The sequence below is a fragment of the Meles meles genome, chromosome 10 (assembly GCF_922984935.1).
Source record: "Meles meles chromosome 10, mMelMel3.1 paternal haplotype, whole genome shotgun sequence".
Classification (NCBI taxonomy): domain Eukaryota; kingdom Metazoa; phylum Chordata; class Mammalia; order Carnivora; family Mustelidae; genus Meles; species Meles meles.
The window spans coordinates 67,697,692-67,711,398 of record NC_060075.1 but is presented as its reverse complement, the minus strand read 5'-3'; the positions used below and the strand labels follow the sequence as shown (position 1 = coordinate 67,711,398).

The 13,707-nt window shown below is 35.2% G+C and overlaps 1 protein-coding gene across 4 annotated transcripts in view; it reads left to right on the top strand.

Moving 5' to 3' along the window:
- The window catches only part of C1GALT1 (core 1 synthase, glycoprotein-N-acetylgalactosamine 3-beta-galactosyltransferase 1), an 80,404-nt gene that overhangs the window by 6,396 nt on the left and 60,301 nt on the right, over positions 1 to 13,707 (top strand). Inside the window, exon 2 of one of the 4 annotated variants that reach the window (XM_046021475.1) lies at positions 13,205 to 13,286. The exons of the other annotated variants lie outside the window; for them this stretch is intronic. The gene's annotated coding sequence lies outside the window, so the exon portion shown is untranslated. The remainder of the gene's footprint in view (positions 1 to 13,204; positions 13,287 to 13,707) is intronic. 4 annotated transcript variants of the gene reach the window in all.

The window sequence follows — 13,707 nt, the reverse complement described above, 5'->3', positions numbered from 1 at the left end:
TCTGCAAATCCTTTATTTTCTTTATATGTTTTTATGTTAGATTGATCCTTTATCTTTTTCATTATGATACTTTTTGGCATTTTTTGCTGTACAGATTTTTTTTTAACATTTTATACAGAAACATCTCTGAACCAGCAATTTCACTGCCAGAAGTTTAACCAATGAGTAATCTCATACAATTTTCCTATAGTCATGTCATCTGAGTTTTGAAAAGATGTCAGTTTGTGTTATGAAAAGGTAAAAAGATATTTTCTTCTAGTTTTGTTATAATTTCATTTTTTTTAATATTGAAATCTTAGAAACATTTGGAATTTGAAAGGGAAAGGTAAGAATCCAGCTGGCTGATTTTTATCTTTTTCCCAAAAGATTATTTCAGTTTCATTACTTGAATAAACCATCTTTTTCTTGATTTGAAATGCTATGTATATTATGTATTACATTTCTGTATGTACTTGTTTTTTTTTTAATAGACTCTTTATTTCAGTCTGGTAAAGACCACCAGGGCTATATATCTTTAGGCTGACAAAGGTTAATTAACTTGCTGCTACGAGGGAGACCACACACCAGACCAAACTGCCAGCATTTTACTAAATAAAGAAAGGACAGTGTTATTATAGGATTTTGAAGAAGGGTGGAGTTTAGACAAAATTTAAATGAAGCAATATTTGATAGGTTTGAAGTATAGCAAGGCTGTGTGTCAAGGGGCTAATTAACATCAGGCCTGGGCTGAGAAGCAAGCTCAAAGTCCTGTTACCTGAGACTACACAGTTAAGATAAATGTGGAATGTTGTGTCTGGGAAACCCTATCTGAAACTCTGATTTGGAAATTAAGACTGCTGATATTTGATGAATGATCCATCATCCATATAAGAATGGGATGTTCCAGTCTCACTGATAGACTTTCAGATCGCTTAGTTCTGATGGCACGGTTGTAGAGAAAAAAAGTTTCTCAGCATTATGTCTGTAGTATTAATTAAAAGAATTTAAAAAAATTTTTTTAACTGATTCATAGGTAAATTGATATGTCTGTTTGGCCTGAATGTCGAATTGTTCTACCTATATACCACTGTTCATTGTAAGTAATATATTTTAATCTCAAGTAGCCTTAATCTGCCCTCCAACCTGCAATGCTCTTTTAAGGAATTTCCAGTTATAGTCATAATTATTTTCTAAACAACATTATGAATAACTTTTTACTACATTACTTGATTTTTAAAAATCTTATATTTTAAGCGGATCCATTAGGCTTAGTCGACCCCAACACACTTTTTCAGAATTTCCCAGGTATACTCACATACTTCTCTTTTTTTTTTTTTTTTTTAAGATTTTATTTATTTGACAGATAGAGATCATAAGTAGGGAGAGAGGCAGGCAGAGAGAGAGAGAGGAGGAAGCAGGCTCCCTGCCAAGCAGAGAGCCCGACGCAGGGCTCGATCCCAGGACCCTGGGATCATGACCTGAGCAAAAGGCAGAGGCTTTAACCCACTGAGCCACCCAGGCGCCCCACATACTTCTCTTTTATAAATCTTTTTATTTTTATTTTTTTTATTATTTTTTTTTAAATTTATTTATTTGACAGAGAGAGAGATCACAAGTAGGCAGAGAGGCAGGCAGAGAGAGAGGAGGAAGCAGGCTCCCTGCAGAGCAGAGAGCCCGGTGCGGGGTTCGATCCCAGGATCCTGAGATCATGACCTGAGCCGAAGGCAGCGGTTTTTTCCACCCAGGCGCCCCTCTTTTATAAATCTTTTAAACGCTTTTACTGAGTTATTTGACTTTTTAAAATCTTATTGTGTTTAAAAATCAATAAAAAATAAAAATCTTATATTTTAGTTTGGATGATGTTACATATTTAGACTAATTTGGAGAAAATCAACATTGTTATTCTTTTTTTCCAATTTTTTATTGTAAAATACATATAAGATTTACCATTTTAATCATTTTAAGTGTACATTTCAGTGATATTAAATACATTTATATTGTTGTGCACCTATTACCACCATCTATCTCCAGAACTCTTCATCTTGCAAAACTGAAACTCTATACACATTAAACAGTAATTTCCCATACCTCTCTGGCAACCACCATTCTCTGTCACTATGATTTTAACTGGGTGTCTCCTATCTCAGGCAACCACCAGTGTCTGGCAACCACCATTCTACTTTCTGTTTCTATGGTTTTAACTGAGTGTCTCTTGTAAGTGGAATTATATAGTATTTGTCTTTTTGTGATTGGCTTATTTCATTTAGCATGATTCAGAGTTCATCCATGTTACAGCACACGTCAAAATTTCCTTTCTTTAAAGGCTGAGTAATATTCCATTGTATGCACGTAACACATTTTGCTTATCCATTCATCCATTGGTGGACACTTGGATTAATTCCACATTTTAGCTATTGTGAATAATGCTGCTATAAACATGGGTATACAGATACCTCTTTGAGACCCTGCTTCCAGTTCTTTTGGTCATATACCCAGAAGTGGAAGTAGGATCCTATGGTAACTCTAAATTTTTAATTTTTTTGTGAACTACCATACTACTTTCCACAGTGACTTTACATTTTACATTTCTGTACATTTTACATTAAAGTGCACAAGTGTTTGCATTTCTCCACATCCTTGCCAACACTTACTATTTTGATAGTGGCCATCCTAATAGATGTGATGTGGTACCTCATTATAGATTTGATTAGCATTTCCCTGAGTATCAGTGATGTTGAGCATCTTTTCATTTTCAACATGCTCATAATTTATCAGCCAGTTGTATATCTTGTTTGGAGAAATATCTTTTCAAGTCCTTCACCCATTTTATTGGTTTTGTTGTTAAGTTTTAGGAGGTCTCTATATATTCTGGACATTAATCCCCTATCAGATAGATGACTTGCAAATATTTCTTCCATTCTGTAGGAAGCCTTTTTATTTTGTTGATAGTGTCTTTTGATATATAAAATTTTAAAATTTTCATGAAGTCCAGTTTAACTAATTTTCTTTTGTTGCTTGTGCCTTTGATGTCCTATCAAAGAAATCATTCCCAATTCCAGTATCAGGAAGTTTTTGTCTCTTGTTTTCTTCTAAGAGTTTTATAGTTTTATATTTAGTTCTTATATTTAGGTCTTTGATCTATTCTGAGTTGATTTCTGTATATGATGTTAGATAAGGGTCCAGTTTCATTCTTTAGTGTGTGGATATCCTGTTGTCCCAGCACTATTATCAAAAGATTGTCCTCTGCTTATTGAATGCATGTGGCCTATTTGTTGAAAATATTTTGACCATAAATGCATGGGTTTATTTCTGAGCTCTCTCTTCTGTTCCATTGGCCTATATGTCTGTCTTTATCCCAGTGCCACTGTTTTGATTACTGTAGCCTTTGTAGTAAGTTTTAAAATTAGGAACTGTGAGTCCTCTGGTTTTATTCCCTTAACATTCCATATGAATTTTATGATGGATATTTCTATTTCTTCAGAAAACATCACTAGATTTTGATAGAAGTTGGGTGAAGTTTATAGATAACTTTGGGCAGTAGTAATATCTTAATAATATTCTTCCAATCCATGAACATGGGATGTCTTTCCATTTATTTATGTCTTCTTTAATTTCTGTTGAGGGTGCAAAAAATGTTTATGTTCTCAGGGAATAGTAACAAGGTATTTTCACTTTTGATTTTTGAAGCTGAAATTGTGTGAATATTTTTCAAACTATTTTTTTAAGATTTTATTTATTTATTTGACAGGCAGAGATCACAAGTAGGCAGAGAGGCAGGCAGAGAGGAGTGGGGGGAAGCAGCCTCCCTGCCAAGCAGAGAGCCTGATGCAGGGCTCAATCCCAGGACCCTAGGATCATGACCTGAGCTGAAGGCAGAGGCTTAACCCACTGAGCCACACAGGCGCCCCTATTTTTCAAACTATTGTGTCATCTTAGTAAATTAGTAATAGAAAATGCTTTTAGTCTCTCTGTCTCAATTAATATGTATTTGTATTATAGTTCATATGAGTTGAATACACACCAAAGGAAATTATATATATATTATATAGTTCATATCTATTTTATGTTTTGGAGTTAAAAGTGTAAAAGCTTCAAATGATGGAACCATATATGATTTTTTATTTAGTATATTAGGTGTATTAGGTGGTATAAATATAGATCTCTGCTTGCAAAACTCATTTTAACTGAATGTTCTTTGCAGATAAGGGAGTATGAGAAGTAAGAAAGCCGTAAGGTAAAGTAGAGCCAGTCTTGTGTACCAAATAAGCAGTATGATCTTGATCCTTGGATAGTTCACCTTTGTCCAAAATTCTAGAGTGGAAATAATTTTTCTTCAGAATTTTGAAGGATTTTATCTATTGCCTCTAGCTTTTAGTGTTGCTGTTTAAAAGTCTAAAACTACTTAATCCTTGGGGCAGCTAGGTGATTTAGTCAGTTAAGCATCTGCCTTAGGCTCAGGTCATGATCTCAAGGTCCTGGGATCAACCCAGTGATGGGCTCCCTGCTCAGCAAGGAGTCTTCTTCTTCCTCTTCCTCTGCCCCTCCCCCTCTGTTCATGCTCTGTCTCTTGCTTTCTCTCTCTCTCAAGTAAATAATTTTTAAAAAATTAAAATTTAAAAAAAAAAGACCATTTAATTCTTATCTCTTTGCCTCATTCTCTTTTTCTGCAAGCTTGCAGAATGGATTCTTTCACCAAAATTACCTGATACCACATCTTTGTGGGTCTGTTTTTGTTCAGAATATTAGCTATCATTGGATCCTTTCAATCTGGAAATGTCCTTGAAATATTTGATTGTTGGTTTCCTCCCCTCTTTTTTATCTGTACCTGTAAACTGATCTTTAGTTATCAATTTTCTCTCTTATTTTCCATCACCTTATCTTTTTGTTTTGTTTGCTTTGAGGGTGATTTCCTTAACTTTATCCTATGGCTGTTCTATTCAGGTTTTTTATTTTCTTATAGTTTAATTATGGAGTTCTTTTTGTCCTCATGGTTTTTTCTTAGTCTTACTCTTACTCTTTTTTCATAAATAGAATGGCATGACATTTCTTAATATCTCAGAATTCAATGATTAGGTTTTTTTTAGTTTTCATCTCAATATATCCTGTCTTCCAAGTTGCTTTAAATTTGACTTTGTTGGTTCTTTTCTTTCGTATTAGAGGCTTACCTTAAAATACCTGGTGATTCTTAAGTGGCTATTGATATTTTAGAGTAGATACTAAAAAGCTAATTAAAATTTCTGTATGCATTGTTAGGACTGTGCAGTACTGTTCACTATATGATGATTGAACTAGAATGATTGATTGCTGAACCTTTTGGGGATTCCATAGAGCAAAATAGCCAAGCGATTTTTAACTTTCTCAGTGACAGAGTTACCATAGCAGATGATATTAATACTTTGTCCAAGTTTCTGTATCTCCTTTTTGTTCACAGGCTCCTAATGTTTATTCATTCCCATTATCTTTCTCCTAAGGTTCTTTGTTGCTGGGCTGCCCTCACACTGCCAGAGCCAGTTTTGCCAATGTATAAGCTATGAGAGTGTCTGGGAAGTTTATTTCCTAAGGCCAGCCCTTAATCAATGATTAATTATAAGAATACAACTCTCAGGTGCAGCTGGCATTGCCTCCAGAACTACCCTAGGGTATGGAGCTAAAATTACCTCCCATGGAACTTTGCATGACCTCCTTTCCTTCCCTGGCCTACTTAACTGAAGTTCTTCCAGGGAAGGCTTTTTGAAATTTCTTTTTGTTTGTTTGTTTTAAGATTTATTTATTTAATTAATTTGTTTATTGCCAGAGGTGGAGAGAGAGAAAGAGCACGTGTGCCAATGAGCGCACAAGCAGGGCAAGCAGCAGATGGAGAGAGAAGCAGGTTCTCCACTGAGCAAGGAGCCTGATGTGGGACTCAATCCCAGGACCCTGGGATCATGACCTGAGCCGAGGGCAGATGATTAACTGAGGGAACCACTCAGGAGTCCCCAGGGAATACTCTCTAATAAACCACTTTTACACAAAGTCCTTATTTCATGGTTTTCTTTCTGAGGACCCAACTTAAGATAACCATTAATGTTTGGGGGTGCATTCCCTTTGGTGACGTATTATTTTGAAGTGAGAGTGGACTGATTTTTTTTTTTTTTTAATTCTGTCTGTATTTTGGGCCCTCTTTGTCAGATTGGTATCAAACTTTTACATAAAAGAAGAACTGGTTAAGTTCTACTTCCTGACTGATTAATGTGTACAGGCATACCTCAGAAATATTGCGAGTTCAGTTCCAAACCACTGCAATAAAACAAATATAATAAAGCAAGTCAGATGAATTTTTGGTTTCCCCATGCATATAAAAGTTATGTTTACTATAGTGTAGTGTGTTAAGGATGCAGTAGCATTATGTCTTTAAAAAATGTACATACCTTGGGGTGCCTGGGTGGCTCAGTGGGTTAAGCTGCTGCCTTCGGCTCAGGTCATGATCTCAGGGTCCTGGGATCGAGTCCAGCTTCGGGCTCTTTGCTCAGCAGGAGCCTGCTTCCTTCTCTCTCTCTCTCTCTGCCTGCCTCTCTGTCTATTTGTGATCTCGCTCTGTCAAATAAATAAATAAAATCTTTTAAAAATAAATAAATAATAAAAAATGTACATACCTTAATTTACCTTATTAAAATATACTTTATTGCTAAAAAAAAATGCTAACCATCATCTGAGCTTTCAGTGAGTCATAATCTTTTTGCTAGTAAAGGGTCTTGTCTTTATGTTGATAGCTGCTGACTGATCAGGGTGGTGGTTCCTGAAAGTTGGAGTGGCTGTAACAATTTCTTAAAATAAGACAACAATGAAGTTTGCCACATCTGTTTACTCTTCCTTTCATTAACGATTTCTCTGTAGCATAGATACTGTTTGATAGATTTTACCCACAGTAGAACAGTCTTTCAAAATTGAAGTCAGTCCTCTCAAACCCTACTCATGTTTTATTAACTAAGTTTATGTAAAATTCTAAACCTTGTTGCCATTTCAACAATCTTCACAGCATCTTCACCAGGAGTAGATTTCATCCCAAGAAATCACTTTCTTTGCTCATCTCTAAGAAGCAACTCCTCATCCATTCAAGTTTTTTCATAAAATTGCAGCAATTCAGTCACATCTTTAGGCTCTATTTCTAATTCTAGTTATCTTGCTGTTTCTACCATACCTGCAGTTACTTCCTCCCCTGAAGTCTTAATCCCCTTCAGAGGCGTCCATGAAGGTTAGAATCAACTTCTTCTAAACTCCTGTTCATGTTGATATTTTGACCTCTTCGCATGAATCATGAATGTTCTTAATTCCATCTAGAATATTCTCTGCAGAACGTTTTTAACCCAGCTGCCTCAGAGGATTCAGTATCTACGGCAGCTATAGCTTTACGAAATGTATTTTTTTTTTTTTTTCTTCAAGATTTTATTTCTTGGAGAGTACGCGTGTGCACAAGTAGTGGGGAGGAGCAGAGGGAGAGGGAGAAGCTGATTCCCCACTCAGGAGGGAGCCCGATGTGGGGCTGCATCCCAGGACCCCAGGATTATGACCTGAGTCAAAGGCGCTTAACTAAGACTTGAAAGTTGAAAATTACTCCTTGATCTATGGGCTGCAGAATGGATGTTGTGTTAGGAGATATGAAAACAACTTTAATCTTTTTGTCCATCTCTGTTAGAGTTCTGGGGTAACCAGTTGCACTGTCAATGAGCAGTAGTATTTTGAAAGGAATCTTTTTTTCTGAGCAGCTTTTCTCAACAATAGGCTTAAAACATTAAATAAACAATGTTGTAAACAGATATGATGTCATCCAGGCTTTGTTGTTCCCTTTCCAGAGCACAGGCAAACTAGATGCAGCATAATTATTAAGGGTTATAACATTTTCAGAATGGTAAATGAGCAGTGGCTTCAAGTTAAAGTTACCAGCTGTATTAGCCCCTAACGAGAAAGTCAGCCTGTCCTTTGAAGCTGGGCATTGACTTCTCCCATCTAGTTCTCAGAGTCCTAAATGGCATCTTTTCCCAGCAGTGGGCTCTTTCATCTACATTGAAAATCTATTGTTTAGTGAAGCCGCTTTCAGTAATTATTCTTATATGGATTTCTCTGGATAACTTGGAGTTTCTACGTCAGCACTTGCTGCTTCACTTTACATTGTGGTCTTATGGAGAAGGCTTCTTTCCCTTAGACCTCATGAACCAAATTTTGCTAGCTTCAAACTTTTCTTGTATACTCCCTTACCTCTCTCAACCTTCACTGAATGGAAGAGTTAGGACCTTGCTTTAGATTAGGCTTTGGCTTAAGAGAATATTGTGGGTGGTTTGATATTCTATCTGAACTCTCCAAATTAGCAATATCAAAATCAGCTATTTTGGTTTCTTATTATTTGTGAGTTGTCTGGGGTAACACTTTTTTTTTTTTAAGATTTTATTTATTTATTTGACAGAGAGAGATCACAAGTAGACAGAGAGGCAGGCAGAGAGAGAGAGAAGGAAGCAGGCTCCCCGCTGAGCAGAGAGCCCGATGCGGGACTTGATCCCAGGACCCCGAGATCACGACCTGAGCCGAAGGCAGCGGCTTAACCCACTGAGCCACCCAGGCACCCCTGGGGTAACACTTTTAGTTTCTTATAAGAACTTTGCATTCACAACTTGGCTGTTTGGCACAAGAAGCCTAGTTTTTGGCCTGTCTTGGCTTTCAAACATGCTTTCCTCTCTAAGCTTAATCATTTCTAGCTTTTCATTTAAAGTGAGAGACATGTGATTCTTCCTTTCACTTGAACATGAAGAGCCCATTGTAGAGTTACTGATTAGCTTAATTTCAATATTCTTATGTCTCAGGGAATAGGGAGGTCTTAGGAGAGGGAGAAAGAGGAATGGCCGATCGGTGGAGCAGACAGAACACACACAACATTTATTGATTAAGTTTGCCATCTTATATGTATGCAGTTTGTGACATCCCAAACGATTACAATAGTAGCACCAAAGATCAGCAATTAGAGTCCACTATAAAAAAAATATAACAATGAAGAAGTTTGAAATATCCTGAGAACTGCCAAAATGTGACACAGAGAAATTAAGTGACATGGTGTTGGAAAAGTAGTGCCGATAGACTTACTGGACAAAGAGTTACTACAGACTTTCAATTTGTAAAAACCACCACCACCACCACAACAAAAACCAGTATCTGCAAAGCACAGTAAAGGAAAGCACAGTGAAAATAAAGTATGCCTATATAAAAATTATGTTTTTTGAAAGATTTAAGTATTTTATCCAAGAAAAGCCTAGACCTTTTTGAAGTCTGGCTCTTTGACAACATTCTTTAGTTCCTTTGTTGTTATTTATTCATTTAGTTTTTATACCTTGAGTCAGCTTTGATAATTTGATTTTTTAGAGAAATGTGTTTCATTTAGGTTTTTGTGTTTAATAGCTATTATATAAAATGTTCTTTTGGATTACTTTTAATTTTATCTGTGAATGTGGATATAGTTTAAATCCAAATCGGAACAAACCAACTGTAAAAAGACATTTGTGAACTAATTGAGGCAATTTGATTATAGAAGACAGGGAAATTTGATTACACTCTTGGATTGGATGAGTCCAAAGAATTATTGTTAATTTTTTTAGGCACTGATAATTCTGTTAGACATTTGATTATGGCTTTTTGTTTCATTAATCTTATCTATTTTTCTATTTTGAATTTTATTGATTTCTGTTATTTCATTATGCTTGCTTTAGGCTTATTTTGCCCTTTTTCTTGATTTTTGAAGTGGGAATTTGAGTTGATTAGAGACTTTTTCTCTTTTCTTTTTTTTTTTTTTTTTTTTTTTTTTTTTTTTAAAGATTTTATTTATTTATTTGACAGAGAGAGATACAGGTAGGCAGAGAGGCAGGCAGAGAGAGTGAGAGGGAAGCAGGCTCCCTGCCGAGCAGAGAGCCCGATGCGGGACTCGATCCCAGGACCCCGAGATCATGACCTGAGCCGAAGGCAGCGGCTTAAACCACTGAGCCACCCAGGCGCCCCTTGATTAGAGACTTTTTCTCTTTTCTAATGTAAGCTTTTAGTGCTGTAAATTTTCCTGAGAACTGCTTTAGTTGTGTCCCTCTCTTTTTAACTCTTTCATCACTTTTTTGTGTCCCTGTATAATTAACAACACCATAAATTCCACGAGGGTAGGGAAAGATATTTTAGCTTTTCCCAGTGTTTAGCACAGTGCCATATAATTGTAATGAATTTTGAACTTTAAAACTTGCATATAGTATCTCAGCAGCTTAGCTCAATAATCTGGAGCTGTAAAGAAACAAAATTAGTGCGAATATTCTCGAAGAGAATATTGCAAATAAAATTTTATTTTATATAATAGAGTTTTATTTAGCTTAGAAATGTATTGAAAATGAGATATGGATTAAGTTTTTAGGAATGAGCCTTTTTAATATAAAGAAACATTTGAATTATTATTAGGAAGAGTACTGTAGGAGAGCAGAGGCATGAAAATTTTGTCTGAAAACAGTTCTGATCTCTCCGCATTCTTTTCACAGTCTTTCTTGGAGCCCATGGGCTTTTCATTTTTTTTAATCTTCTTTACATCTCAAGATTTGTCAATAGAGCAAAACCATTTTTTTTTCCTTGAATCTGCTCGTAACAATGTCTTCTTATCTTCCATTTAAAGGTAATTTTAGAAAGAAAGGGCAAAGGATGTTGAAAGTTGATGGGTTACTATACATGCAAGTGTGATATAACAGGAAAAAAAACCTATATACTAAGTGAAATGTGAGTTAGAATCCCAGCTTACCTGTTGGCTGTGTGGTTCAAGTCAGTTTAATTTCTCTGAAACTCAGCTTCCTCATTTATAATATGGAGATACTACTATCAGGTTTTACAGTTGTGAGGATCAGAGAAAGCAGAAGTTTTAAACATAATGCCTCATATAGTATATTTGTAAGCATTTATATGCTATATCACTATATAAAATTCACTCAATTTTGTAAGGAAAGTATTAGGGAAAAAACCATCAAAAATCACTTTAATGTGGTTTGAAATACATGTTGAATATGTAAATGTAGTGAATGAATAGTATAATACAGAAAAAATTTCGAATAGTAGACTGACATCTTTGGCAGGAGTACCAAAATTTAAAAACAACAAAAAACGAACACCAAAAGCCTCAGATTTTAGAGACTTTTATTGTGAATTCCATTGACTCCCTAAAAGCCTAAAAATTGGAGGAAGGGATGATCTCATGTAAAGGGTATTAAAGTCTTATTCAGAGGATATTAGTGACTAGTGGCTTGAGTAAAAACGAAGCATAAAAGAAGTGGAACATTTATCTATAAGGATAAAAGATCAATCTGCTCTCAGACTTTTCTGGCACCCATGTGAGAGGACCATGGATCAATATTTACAGAGTTTATACTTGGTCAAGTTGTGCTTCATGTATAAAGACAGTAGTAGACAGTCTCAAGCCTGCAAGAATTTAGAATATAGCACCAATGAGCACAATTACAAAAATTACTTGCTGAAATTCAGCCAAAAACATGACATTAATGAAGAACTCACATATAAAGGAGCTGTAATGAAAGGACTATTAATGAACTTAGAATCCAATTTAATACATGCTCAAGATTAAGCAGTCATGGAAATTACAGTATAATTTATAGAATATAAACTATGCAAAATTTACAGAATAAAAATATTTCACAAAAATTGAGTGGGGGAGAGTATATATGTTCTGATTTCTACATTTCCCATAACAAGAAATTAATAGGAACTATCTAAAATTTTAAAAGGTAGTTTTAAAAAAGGGCCTACTATTGCTATATATTTTCATAGTCTTGTCTTTTGAAAGATCATTTAGAAGAGAGGAGTCGTATTATAAATGTTTAACTGACTTTCAAAATTCATTTGGATTTATTTCTTTTCCCTTTTTTCCTATACATTCAAGTAAATCTAACTTAATATGTTAAATCTTTAAAATAGCATGACTAACATTCATTCTGAAAAACTATACATGCAAGTGTATATGTAAAATGGTTAAGAATCTGACTTCTTGAATATTGCTAGTGTGACCCTGGGAAGGTTACTTACCTTTCTGTGAGTTTGCCTGTAAAATGAGATTGACAGTCCCACATTTATTGTTTACAGTTAACTCACATAAAGCTCTGGATATAGGGCTCAACTGGTAGCCACAGTTATCTCTCCTTCCATCTCTTTTATTTATAAAGATGTTATTCATATCTATAATAATGCTACTTAATGATAATTGTTTCTGAGTGGTGGGATTTGGGGTGATTTTTATCTTTTTCACATTGTTCTATATTGCTTGATTCCTTTTTTACAATGAACACAAAGCTGTCCCTTAAAAAATAAAGTAAAAAATACAAATTTTAGTTGTCCCAGTACTTTCTTTGCAACTGAAATCTCAATTGTGGAGCCTGAAAATCTTTTTATTTTTTATTTTTTACTTATTTATTTTTTTGAAAATCTTTATTTTTAAAATGCTCCTCAAATTCTGATTTTATATTGGGTTTGGAAAACAGTTAATATTGAGACCTTTCCTCCACTTAATTTTAATTAATATATTAGAAGCCCCCAGAATGTGCCACTTAGTCATACAGTTCTCCAATCTGATCTACTTCAGCGCTCTTGTTAAGAATCTGAAGAGTTGAGGATGCTGATTTTTGCCAAAACTCAGAGTAAGATTTGGGGTGCATTGTACCCATATGAGATGGCTGTTTTATACCAGGAACAAGAAAGAAATCAGAGTAAACGGAAATTTAGTCATAAGGCAAAAGTCTTTGAAATTGGAAGGCGATGAGGTAAAAGCAATAGGGATGAGCCAGCACATGTTGGTTGATAATGCTCTGGAGGAGGAGGGTGAGGGGATGGTAGCCATCCAACAGCATCACAAGATATTTCTTAACTAAAAACAAGTTGTTTAAACATCAGGAAGTCAGTTTTCTTTCACTCACCCCGGAACAGGTGTGTTGCTAAAAAAGTGCCACCTCAGCTAAGAAAACCATAAAATGTCACTGGTTTCCTACAAACACTAAAGCCTCCAGGCTGCAGAAGTAGACTTGTTCTGAAACTCAGTGTCTTAGAAAATGGTGGGGTAACAGTTTAGTTTTCATAGTTAGCGGAGCTGGATCACCACTTACTTGATAGTCACTGTCTTGTAGTCCTTCCCCTTCTCAGTCATCATGCTTTCTGTGACTGGTGCTTTCTCCTCTAATACCAGGAGTAGTAGAGTCTGTAGCAGTGGAGAATTCATTTGGACTGTGCCCTTCCGAGACTGTGAAGTGATTGTATCTGTTACTAAGGTGAGGAAAGTCACAGCAAGAAGAAAATACAATACAAAAAGAAAATAAGTGTGCTAGAAGGCAGACTGTCAGAATCAGAAGATGTGGGAAATTGCAATGTGGCTCCTAGATGATATCTCAGTTTAAGTGTCTGCTAATATTACCTTAATAGCTTCCCTTCAGGTTTTATTGCTTCAGTCTTATTCTGCTAATCTTTTTACATTTACCATAAGAAAACTGGTGTTATGTTAGCTTTCATTCACTTCTCTTGGCTTCATATTTGCAATTTATGGGATTTTCAAATTATCTCTATTGTGGGTAAATTCTTAATAATATAAATTGTTATTTTAAAGAATTCCAGATACTCGAATAGTTCTTTTCAGCTCTTTTTTCTTATATAATGATTCAATATTTCTATTACCTATTAATTATCTATTATTAT